The 11,928-nt window shown below is 44.6% G+C and overlaps 1 pseudogene; it reads right to left on the reverse strand.

Moving 5' to 3' along the window:
* LOC105546968 overlaps window positions 1–11,162 on the reverse strand; it is a 13,917-nt pseudogene extending 2,755 nt beyond the window's left edge.
* Window positions 11,163–11,928: the final 766 nt, after the last annotated feature.

Raw genomic sequence — 11,928 nt, forward strand, 5'->3', positions numbered from 1 at the left:
ACAACTGCTTATATTAAAATATTTCAGTCTTACAGAAAAATTGGAAATAGAAGTACAACGAATATCTGGAGATCCTTCACTTAGATTCACCAGTTGTCCACATTTTGTCCTATTTGTCCTCTCTGTATTTCTGTACAGTTTTTTAAATGAACCATTGCAACTCAGTTGCAAGTTTTCTGATTTTATGTAATAAAATGAAAAATTACTAAGAACAAAAATAAAAAAATGTAAATTAAAAAGAAGAAACTCAGAGGTGGAAGTGGTGCCTCATGCCTTTAATCCTAGCACTTTGGGAGGCCAAGGTGGGTGGATCACTTTAAGGCCAGGAGTTCAAGATCAGCCTGGGCAACATGGCAAATATCGTCTGTACTAAAGATTCAAAAATTAGCCAGACGTGGTAGCATGTGCCTGTAGTCCCCGCTACTCAGGAGGATGAGACAGCTGAATAGCTTGAACCCGGGAGGTGGAGGTTGCAGTGAGCCGAGATAGCACCACTGCACTACAGCCTGAGTAATAGAGCAAAGCTCCATCTCAAAAAAATTAATTAATTAATTAATTAAAATAAGTAAACGCAGTTGCAGATATTACAGTGCTCTATCCTTAAATAGTTAGCATACATTTCCCAAGAGTAAGGATGTTCTTTTACACAACCATAATCTGTTATCACAACCAAGAGTCTGACAATGATGATAATGCTATCTAATATATAGGCCTCATTTGTCCCCCAAATGTGTGTTGTGTTTTTTAAAGTCCAGAGCTCAATCAAGGATCAGCCATTATGTTTGGATTTGATGTGCTGTGATATTTAAAAAAATATATAAACTAAAAGGAAAGGTACAGTCACACCTTATTTTATTATGCTTTGCAGATACTGTGTGTTTTACAAATGGAAGGTTCATGGCAACCCTGCATTAATTGGAGCTATTTTTCCAATGGCATGTGCTCACTTTGTCTCTGGGTCACATTTTGATAATTCTTGGAATATTTCAGACTTTTTCATCATTATCATATTTGTTATGGTGATCTGTGATCAGTGATCTTTCATGTTTTTATTATAATTGTTTTGGGGTACCACAAACCACACCCAGAAAAGAAGGTGAACTTAATCGATAAATGTTGTACGTTCTGATTGCTCTGCCCTTCTCCCATCTTTCTCCCTCTCTGTGGGCCTCCATATTCCCTGAGACACATTTATATTGAAATTAGACCAGTTAATAACCATATAATGGCCTCAAAGTGTTCAAGTGAAAGGAAGAGTCACACATCTTGCACTTTAAATCAAAGGCTAGAAATAATTGAGCTTAGTGAGGAAGGCATGTTGAAAGCTGAGGCAGGCTGAAAGCTAGGCCATGTGCACCAGTTAGCCAAATTGTGAGTGCAAAGGAAAAATTCTTGAAGGAAATTAAAAGTACTACTTCTGTGAATACATAAATGATAAGAAAGCAAAACAGCTTTATTGTTAATATAGAGGGAAAGTTCTAGTGTTCTGGATAGAAGATCAAACTAGCCACAACATTCCCTCAAGCCAAAACCTAATCAGAAAAAAGCCCTAACTTTTTAATTCTTTGAAGGCTGAGAGAGGTGAGGAAGCTCCAGAAGAAAAGTTGGAAGCTAGCAGAGGTTGGTTCATGAAGTTTAAGACGCCATCTCTGTAACATAAAAGTGCAAGGTGAAGCAGCAAGTGCTGATGTAGAAGCTGCAGCAAGTTATCCAGAAGATCTAGCTAAGATCAGTGATGAAGGTGGCTACACCAAACAACAGATTTTCCTGTAGATGAAACAACCTTCTAGTGGAAGAAGATGCCATGTAGGGCTTTAATAGCTAGAGAGGAGAAGTCAACGCCTGACTTCAAAACTTCAAAGGACAGGCTTATTCTCTTGTTAGGGGCTAATGCAGCCAGTGACTTTAAGTTGAAGCCAATGCTCATTTACCATTCTGAAAATTCTATGGTTCTCAAGATTTATGCTAAATCTACTCTGCCCATGCTCTATAAATGGAAAACAAAGCCTGAATAACAGTACACTGTTTATAGCATGGTTAACTGAACATTTAAAGCTCACTGTTGATAGCTACTGCTCAGAAAAAAATATTCCTTTCAAACTATTACTGCTCCTTGACAGTGCACCTGGTCAGTCAAAAGCTCTGATGGAGATGTACAAGGAGATTAATGTTGTTTTCATGCCTGCTAACACAACATCCATTCTGCAGCCCATGGATCGGGGGTAATTCTGACTTGCAAGACTTATTATTTAAGACGTACCTTTTGTAAGTCTATAGCTGCCATAGATAGTGACTCCTCTGATGGATCTTGGCAAAGTTAACTGAAAACCTTCTGAAAAGGATTCACCATTCTAGATGCCATTAAGAATATTTGTGATTCATGGGAGGAGGTCAAAATATCTACATTAACAGGAGTCTGGAAGAAGTTGATTCCAACCCTCATGGATGATGTGAAGGGGTTCAAGACTGCATCACAGGAAGGAACTGCAGATGTGGTGGAAATAGCAAGAGAACTAGAAGTGGAGCCTGAAGATGGGACTGAATTGCTGCAATCTCATGACAAAATGTAAACGGCTGAGGAGTTGCTTCTTATGGATAGGCAAAGAAAGTGGTTTCTTGGGATGGAATCTATTTCTGGTGAAGATGCCATGAACATTGTTGAAATCACAACACGGGATTTAGAATATTATATGAACTTAGTTGATTAAGCAGTAGCAGAGTTTGATAGGATTGACTCCAAGTTTGAAAGAAGTTCTACTGTGGGTAAATGCTATGAAACAGCATTGCATGCTACAGAGAAATCGTTTGTGAAAGGAAGAATCAACTGATGTGGGAAACTTCACTGCTGGCTTATTTGAAGAAATTGCCACAGCCACCCCAGCCTTCAGCAACACCACCCTAAGTCAGTCACCATCAATGTGGAGACAAGACCCTCCACCAGCAAAAAGATTACAGCTTCTAAAGTCTCAGATGATTGTTAGCATTTTTTAGCAATAAAGTATTTTAAAATGAAGATATGTATATGCTTTTAAAGACATAATGCTATTTCTCATTTTATAGACTATTATTAGATGACCATTATACTGTAAACATAACTTTTATATGCACTGGGAAATCAAAATATTCATGTGACTTACTTTATTATAATATTGAATTTATTGTGGTGGCCTGGAACCAGACCCACAATATCTCTGAGGTGTGCCTGTACTTAGTTTAAAACTGACTTTCATATGGTCTCTATTCAGACTGTTCATGAATGATGTTCCTCTATTTTAAAGACTATCAGAATCTGTCTGGCTGCAGTTGCTCACGCCTATAATCCCAGCACTTTGGGAGGCCGAGTGGGGCAGATCAGTTGAGGTCAGGAATTTGAGACCAGCCTGGGCAACACAGTGAAACCCTGTCTCTATTAAAAATGCAAAACATTAGCCACACGTGGTGGCACATGCCTATAGTCCCAGGTACTTGGCAGGCTGAGGTACAAGAATTGCTTGAACCTGGGAGACAGAGGTTGCAGTGAGCTGAGATCGCACCACAGCACTCCAGCCTCAGTGACACAGCGAGAAAAAAAAAAAAAAAAAAAAGAGGAAAGAAAAAGAAAGAGGGAAAAAGACTATCAGAATCAAAAAGTAGCTCATTGGAGAACATTTTGGCACTTTGGTCTTTATGTGTATGAAACACTAGTAAATAAATCATAGTATTTTCACGTCCTGAAACTAGTGTTGAGGAATTTTTGATGACATCTGATATAGTTATGTTTGTGCCCTCTAAATCTCATGTTGAAATGTGATCACCAGTGTTCAAGGTGGGACCTGGTGTGAGGTGTTTGGATCATGGGGGTGGATCCCTTATGAATGTCTTGGTGCCCTCCCTGTGGCAATGAGTTCTCACTCTATTAGTTCATGCCAGAACTAGTTGTTTAAAAGAGCCTGGTATCTCTCTTACTTCTTCTTTTGCCATGTAACACACCTGCTCTCTTTTGCCTCCTGCAGTGATTGTAAGCTTCCTGAGGCCTCATCAGAAGCAGATACTGGCACCATGCTGCTTCTACAGTCTGCAGAACCCTAAGCCAAAACGAAACTCTTTCTTTTATAAATTGCCCAGGTCAGGTATTCCTTTATAGCAACGCAGAACAAACTAATACAACATCAGAGTAAAAAGCAAAACCATGGGAAATCATAAAAAATTAGCATTTCCAAATCATGTGGGAGTATTAACCTTAATAAACAAGGACAAATATTTTAATTAAAGCTCTATAATTAAAGAATGGCTGTGAAATATATTATGAATATAATGTAATTATATATTTTCACATAAAACCCAATATTCTACCACTTGAATTTAGACATCCGAGTCTCAGATTGTCTTGACACTGCAGTTAAGAAAAAAATGATATAGGTTTTTATTTTTATTTTTTTAAAGGATGTATGTTATAAAGTGGACACTGGTCATTTAACCAGAATTAGTATTTTACTTAACTAGCAGCTTTTAATATTTCCCAACTAATGAAACATGATTCCTTTTTGGCAGCTGAAAGGGGGACAGGTGGGTGTGTAAGTTTAAGCATTGTAGTTTTAGCATATTAGCTGCCACATCTCTGTTGGAAATCAACAAGGCAGAAGAGCATGCCGGGGAGGAAGTCTGGGGAGGGGAGTAGACGGCGGATAGTGAAGAGCAGATGGAAGCAGACAGTAGTAGGAGCAGCAGAAGCGAACCAGAAGGGCAGGGACAGAGGAAGCTGCCCCCACCCACCCTTTACCAGGTACATTCCAGGTGTGTGGCATGTGGCAAAGAGTCCTCACATTTACACTGCCCTTGACAAACACATTCTAAAAGCAGACAGAGTTTGTGCTGAATGTGTTCTGAGGCCCGCCCCCTGCTGCTTTAATCCCCTCTCACCTTGTCCCACACCTCCTTGGTGATATCCATTAGGCTTCCAAAGACAGGGCTGACAGCAGCATTGGAGACTAGGATATCGATACCGCCATGAAGCTTCACAGCCTAAAGAGAGGGGTGAGGTCTGGACCAGGGTTGCAGTAAGTAAGGGAGGTGCATTTATCCATGTTGATAAAAACTTCCTTCTGAGCCAGGCGCGGTGGCTCACGCCAGGAATCATGGCACTTTGGGAGGCCAAGGTGGGAGAATCACTTGAGTTGAGGAGTTTGAGAGAAGCCTGGGCCACACAGACTTTTTCTTTATATTAAAAATGACAACAAAAACAATGACGACAAAACCTTCCTTCTTAGGAACTATCATCAAAATAACTTCTCTTTTTAAAAACATCTTTTCTTCAAAACTACCCTAAGATCTGCTGCTAAGCATTTAAGGTTGGCTTCTTTCTTTTTTTAGATGGAGTCTTGTTCTGTTACCCAGGCTGGAGTGCAGTGGCATGATCTTAGCTTACTGCAGCCTTGACCTACTGAGTTCAAGCCATCATCCTGTCTCAGTCCCCAAGTACCTCAAACTACAAGTGCATGCCACCACACCCGGCCAAGTTTTGTATTTTTTTTAGAGACAGGGTCTTGCTGTGTTGCCCAGGCTGGCCTCGATCTCCTGAGCTCAAGCCATCCACCTGCCTCGGCCTCCCAAAGTGTTACAGGTGCGAGCCACCAGGAAGTTGGCCTTATTTATTTTGCAGTCTTTTCTTCCCACCTTCTATTCTTCTAAGGCTGTCTCTGAGCCTTTGCTCTCTTCTTTACACTCTCCCTTTGGGAAGCTCCTTCATTCTCATGATTTCAAGTCTCACCTCCAAATCTATTTCCAGACCCCTCCTCTTCCTTTCACACTGAGTTCCACCCCCATTTCTCCAAGTGCTTACTGTCCAGTTCACCTTGAATAAATTACCCTTATCTCAAAGTCAATCTGTCCACACTTACCTGAATGGAAAAATCGGCTTAAATAGAGCTGTAGAAACTTACCACTGGAGGGGTCTTTGAGATCATCTATTCCAATGTAAGGTGGAGATGATGAAACAGGTTCAGGGAATTTTCTCAAGACCATATAGTTCAGTAGTGACACACTGGGGCTAGCTAAGAACAGGAGGCCTGCTTATTCTGTGTTTGGGAGGGGTGAAGTGATTTGTTCAGGGCACAAAGCTAGTTAGCAGTGGATGAACTGAGGTCAGTCTCCCATTCTGTAGCACACTGCTAATTCATAAGAGCCCTCTGAAAGTGAGTTGGGGTCATTAGGAAACTGACTGCCCAGGAGAGCCATGATGGGAGAAGATACCAGCCTGAAGTTAAAGCAATTCCATATTTGGTTATAATGTCATTTTCTCTGTCTCTCTCTCTCTCTTTTGACCTGGAGGCATGAAAGATTTAAGGCAGAAACTGACATCTAAACTGAGAAAGTCAAGAAAGGCAACATCTCACCTCCTTAATAAGGTATAAGTAGGTAGTGAGGTGTGTGCTAGTGTAATGAATGGCCAAGCAGAATCTGCCAACAAGAGTTTTCAGTACAAAGTGACCCTGAAACCAGACTTTGCATTTGCTCAGAACTGGCAATTTTAATGCCTTGAACAAGTAGCAGTACATGGGCCCTTGGTCAACTTTGTGCTTCAGATCTGGCACACAGAGGGGTGTTATTAACAATGTACACCATCTGCTAGCTTCCCGTTTTAACTACTTATTCTTGTTAACTAGGTGCTAAGTTCAATTGTTTTTATGCGGTTGAACGTATGCCTGGGCTGTCAACAAAATTAAATCTAAGAAAAATTAAAGTCATATACTCTTTTGAAACCAGTATTAATACTTTCTTGCACCCTTTAAATTTTGGTATCCTGGTGCAAAGCCCAGTCACCTGCCTTGGCTCTGTATAAGTCTCACCAATGGACTTGTTACTAGGGAGGTGCAGAATAAGTTAATAAGTGATGTGCGCTGTGCTCAGTGCACGTGTGTTTGAGCTGGGAGAAGACAGTGGATTGCTCTAGAATCACCTGGAGACATTTTCTACTCTGCTGTATACCCCATGCCCCTCTCCTTCTAGGTCTGTCAGCACAGAGACGGGAGAAGGCTGGGTTTTGATTGAACAGAGATAGGAAACCATAAAAGAAGAATGAGGCTGGGTGTGGTGGCTCACACCTATAATCCTAGCAGTTTGGTAGGCCCAGTGGGGTGGATTGCTAGAGGCCAGGAGTTCAAAACCAGCCTGGGCAATAAAGCTCCAACTCTACAGAAAATTTTAAAAATGAACTGGTGTGGTGGTGCATGCCTATAGTCTTAGCCACTTGGGAGGCTGAGGTGGTAGGATTGCATGAGCTCAAGAGTTGGAGGTTACAGTGAGCTATGATCATGCCACTGCACTCCAGCCAGGGAAACAGTGAGGCTCTGTCTCTGGGGGGGGAAAAAAAAAAAAAAAGGTGTCTTCTCAGTCTTGTTCTAAATTGTGTGATCACTACACTAAAGCGGTTAGGAGGTGTTTGCTCTGTGTTCTGATAGTTATACATTTTTAAGAAAAAATATAATCAAGCAGATAGGCAGCTAATCTGGTTTCCGCTTACCACACACTTAGAAGCTTTGTGGTGCAGATGAGGAGGCCACTGGGTAGTAACCATTCTCAGGGCAGTGGCTTTTCTCATTGCAGGGTAACATGTGGCAATTGGCAGAAGACATTTCAAATAGCTGACAAGTATTCTATCATTCTCCTCTCTGACAATGGTCACACAAACTACCTGAGAGTCATTTTTGACTTCGCTCATGTTTCCCACTTTTTGACATGGGGTTGGAAAATCTTGGTTCGTTCCCACTAAATGTCTCTTGGGCACATCTGTTCCAGTCCCACCACCACTGCTCTAAACCTGGATGACAGCAACAGCTTCCTCACTGATGTCCTGGATTCAGTGTTTTCTCTGTATATCCTTCCTACCAGAGCCATATTATCTTTCTTAATAACCATCTTTCTCTTCCTCAAAACCTTACATGGCTTCTTATTTCCTACAAGAATGGGTAAACAAGAGGCCATATCCTTTTAACATCCTTAACATATCCTTTTAAGAAGCTATGGCTGGGCGTGGTGGGTCACACCTGTAATCCCAGCACTCTGGGAGGCCCAAGGTGTGGGTCACCTGAGTTCAGGGGTTCAAGATCAGCCTGGCCAACATGGTGAAACCCCGTCTCTACTAAAATACAAAAATTAGCTGGGCATGGTGGCAGGCACCTGTAATCCCAGCTACTCGGGAGGCTGAGGCATGAGGATTGCTTGAACCTGGACGCCGAGGTTGCAGTGAGCCGAGATGGTGCCACTGCACTCCAGCCTAGGCAACAAGAGTGAAACTCTGTCTCAAAAAAAGAAAAAAAAAAGTAAAAAAATAAAAACAAAAAAAAGGATATAGAGGCCCATGGCCTCTATCTTTCCAAGGCAGCCCATTCTCATTAGTACTCCTAAGCTTGTCCTCTCCACTGGGGTCTGCCAGTGCTCCTCTTTCCTTCAGCTCCTCCTTGGCTGTCTGCTCATTTTGCAGAGTTATCTGGAACCTCATCTCTATTCCATCTGAACATTCCCATCCATTCCTAAAGGTTTAGCTCAAGTACCACTTCTGGGCCAGGCCTGTAGGCCCTGTTAAGTGAACCTGGTGGGGGCCACAGGATGTATTTCCACCAGGATTTTCACATTACATTGCTACTTACATGTGATATGGTTAGTCACTGATTGACCCAGACTCACTGATCCTTCAACCATCAGGATCAAGTCCCCAATCTTGGGCTCTGTCCACCAACCTAGGCCAGGCAAGGTGACTTTCTAGGACTCACATTTGGCTCTTTCCAACGCACATTTGAGCATTTGCCAGAAAGTTCCTTAAAAACGAAATTACCCTATACTGTCTACCACACTACTATCTACTATTGCTTAAGATCCCCTTCTTCTAAGATTATGCAAATTATTTCTGCCAACCTTCCAATCTGTTAGCACAATCCTGTACTTTCCACTTTTGGGTAGATTCTCCCTTCCACTCTGGGGAATAAAGTGTGCCCTGAGCCTCAAGGGAAGAGGAGCTTCCTTTGCTGGATGGTTCATATTTTCTTCAGCAGCTGCAAGGCTGGTGTCCACTACTAATTGTGACATTGACTTATATACTTTCTTTGAGACTAAAGTCCAGTACCTGGTAGTCTGTAGGCAGCCAATAAAGGAAGGGAGCTTGGGAGGTCTGGGTTGAATCACGGCTCTTTCCTTACTGGCTGTGGGACCTTGGGAAGTTGCTCCAGCTGTCTGAGCCAGTCTCTACAGACTGAGAGAATAGTCCCTGCCTTGCTTGGGTTGTTGTCAGGCCTAGAGACAACCTTTGTAAGGCTCTGAACACAGGAAATGGCACATAGTAAGTGGTTGAAACAGGGACCTGACTCTATAAGCTGAATAGGGGATTATTAGCTCATGGGTGGGAACATCTATTTTGTGATTGGATTTACCCTTCTCATCTGTCCAATTAGATGGAAAATTAGTAGAGAACCAGTACCAGCTGTTTCTCTGTGGTACTCAAGGGTTGAAGCATTAGAATGTTTTAACATTCTCTGATTGGGATGGGATGATTCTCCAACGTTAGTATATGGACATAATAGAAAGGCACACAATAAAAATGTACCGGTGGGCTGGTGTGGGTATGCAGAATGCACTGTTATGTTTTAGTTAACAGCATTGCATTGGATCTCACCAAGGCTGTCCAGGAAAGCAGGGAAGGAGGATCAGGCTGGCTCCTTTTTCTACCTCTTGGCTCTGTGCCCATTTCCCTGGAGCTCACTGTGGCCACCAGCCACTCCGGGTCCTCTATCTTCCCCACATGGCACCCGGTGCCTGTCACGCTCAGCCCCTCCCCCTGCAGCGTGGCCACTGCCTGGTCCACATTCTGCTGCTTCCAGCTGTTGACAACCACATGGGCCCCGTCCTGGGCCAGACGCCGGGCGATGGCAAAGCCGATCCTGTGAGTAGAAAGAGACAAAGACTGCCAAGGCCTGTGCAGGGGAAGGGGTCGAAGCATGTGCTGTGAAGTTAGACTGCCTGGGTTTGAATTCAGGCTCTCTCCCTATATGACCTCCACGTGTCTCTACTCTGTGTAAAACAGGCTTGATGGCATGGCCTTTTTGGCGCTCATTTACTTATTTTTATCATGATCTGGAACCACAGCCTCAGTTCCCAAGAACTTACATCACTTTCCACAGTTCCCACCACAGGTGACAGGCTTCATCCCCTGTTGGGACTGAGAGGTGAGAAATGAGCTGAGTGTGCAGCAGCCACTTCCGTGATTTGAGGATCTCACTCAGAACAGCCCTGCCCCCAGGTTTCTTTCTTACTAGTCTACCACATTCTCAAAATTCTATCTTTAGTTATTTTTTGGGGTGCATGTGAAAAGATGGTCTCCGGTCAGAAATGTAAATATTGCCTTGGGAGGAAGAGTTACACATTCTGCACTTGTCAGTCATTAGCATTTTACCTACTTTTGTATTTTAGCTTTGTGGAGAGCTGGCATCTAGCAAAGTCCTGTAGAAATGAGAACCAGGATAGAGAAGAGTGGTGGGTGAGAAACAGCCTGGGCAAGGTAGGCCCAGGTGTACCGAACTAAAGAAAAATCTTGACACATGGCTCTTGTGTCCCATCTAGGTAAGGGGGAGGGGTTCCTGGAGACTTTCCGGTGCCCAAATAGAGTGTCTGGTACATTTTCATAAAGCTGGAGGCCTTGGGATAGGATTTTGAAATCCAGATTTCCTTGGATTTCTAGTTTCTGGTTTTCCCAGAGGCTAGGTGGGGCTGGTTGACTGGGGCAGCCCAGAACCCAGGAGGGGAATAGATCGATGGGGTTGTAGGGAGGTGGCACAGTTGTGCCAGAGGCAGCAGGGACATGAGGGCTAGCAAGGGAGGGCCCAGGGCCTGGGGATTTGGAGGGGGTTCAGGCGGATCACGTGACTACTTTTTTCCAGGGCCAGACTTCAGCCACACGTGAGTTCTAAGGACAGAGGCACTGGAGGCAAAGAAGAGACCAGTGCCTGTTTGCAGGCAGCGAGAGCCTCCGAAACTCCAGCACGAACACTCACCGGTCGGTGGAGGCCGTTACCAGGGGCCACCTTATTCGCGAGCAGATCCCGGCGGGTCATCCGGGAGCTGGTCATCTGGGAGCTGGCCATCCGCACCGACTTCCATGCCGGGACACAGTGGCCTAGCAGCCCCGCCTTTTGCATGGCTCAGACCAGCAAGTCTGGGTTCCACTCCTTCCAGCGGAGGTGACAAAGATTAGGGCGAGGGGGCAGGACGAAGGGCGGGCTGCTTCCCGGCCCGCCCCCTCCCCGCCCTCGACCACCTGGGAGTCCTCTGTGGCTGTGCTCGCCTCCCTCCGCCGCCGCGCCCAGCAGCCAGCTACCTTCCGCCCTTGCCTTCCCGGGCAGGCGGGTGTTCAAAGCGCTCTCTGTTCAAGTTTTCCGTAGGGCTCGCCCCTCCCCTGGCCCCCGCAGGAACGCGCAGACTTTGGCTGCTGCCTTTTTGCATCTGCTTGCCCACGTTTTCTTCTGGGGGAAGTGGGAGTTTTGAGTTGGTTGCTTTTGCTTCTTCAGAATTTCTTCTCCAAGAAAGTCTGGGTACATGTACGTGACAGCCCACAGGAGGGCAAATGTTTTGAGACTGCCCATGGAGGTGAGGCCTGTGGTCCTCATGGAGTCCACCAGGTGAGGCTGGAGGAGCCTGGGAGAGATGTGATAGGGAGTAGCTGCACCAGGCCTGGCACTGCCCTTCACTCTGCCCAAGGTCTCCTCCATCTTCACGGGCCCTGGAGGGCAGACTATGGTCATTGACCAAACAGTATCTCACATCCCTCGCCAAAGGGACTTCCTCCTTTACAGGGGCTAAGTGCTAGAGAGGAGGCTGCAGAGTCCCTGGAGCAGTGGTGGAAATGCTGAGAACTGGGGGCACTCAAGTCTAACCACTATGTCCCCAGGTCTTACCCTCCATCCT

Source organism: Mandrillus leucophaeus, unplaced genomic scaffold, assembly GCF_000951045.1.
Source record: "Mandrillus leucophaeus isolate KB7577 unplaced genomic scaffold, Mleu.le_1.0 Scaffold3768, whole genome shotgun sequence".
Taxonomy (NCBI): Eukaryota; Metazoa; Chordata; class Mammalia; order Primates; family Cercopithecidae; genus Mandrillus; species Mandrillus leucophaeus.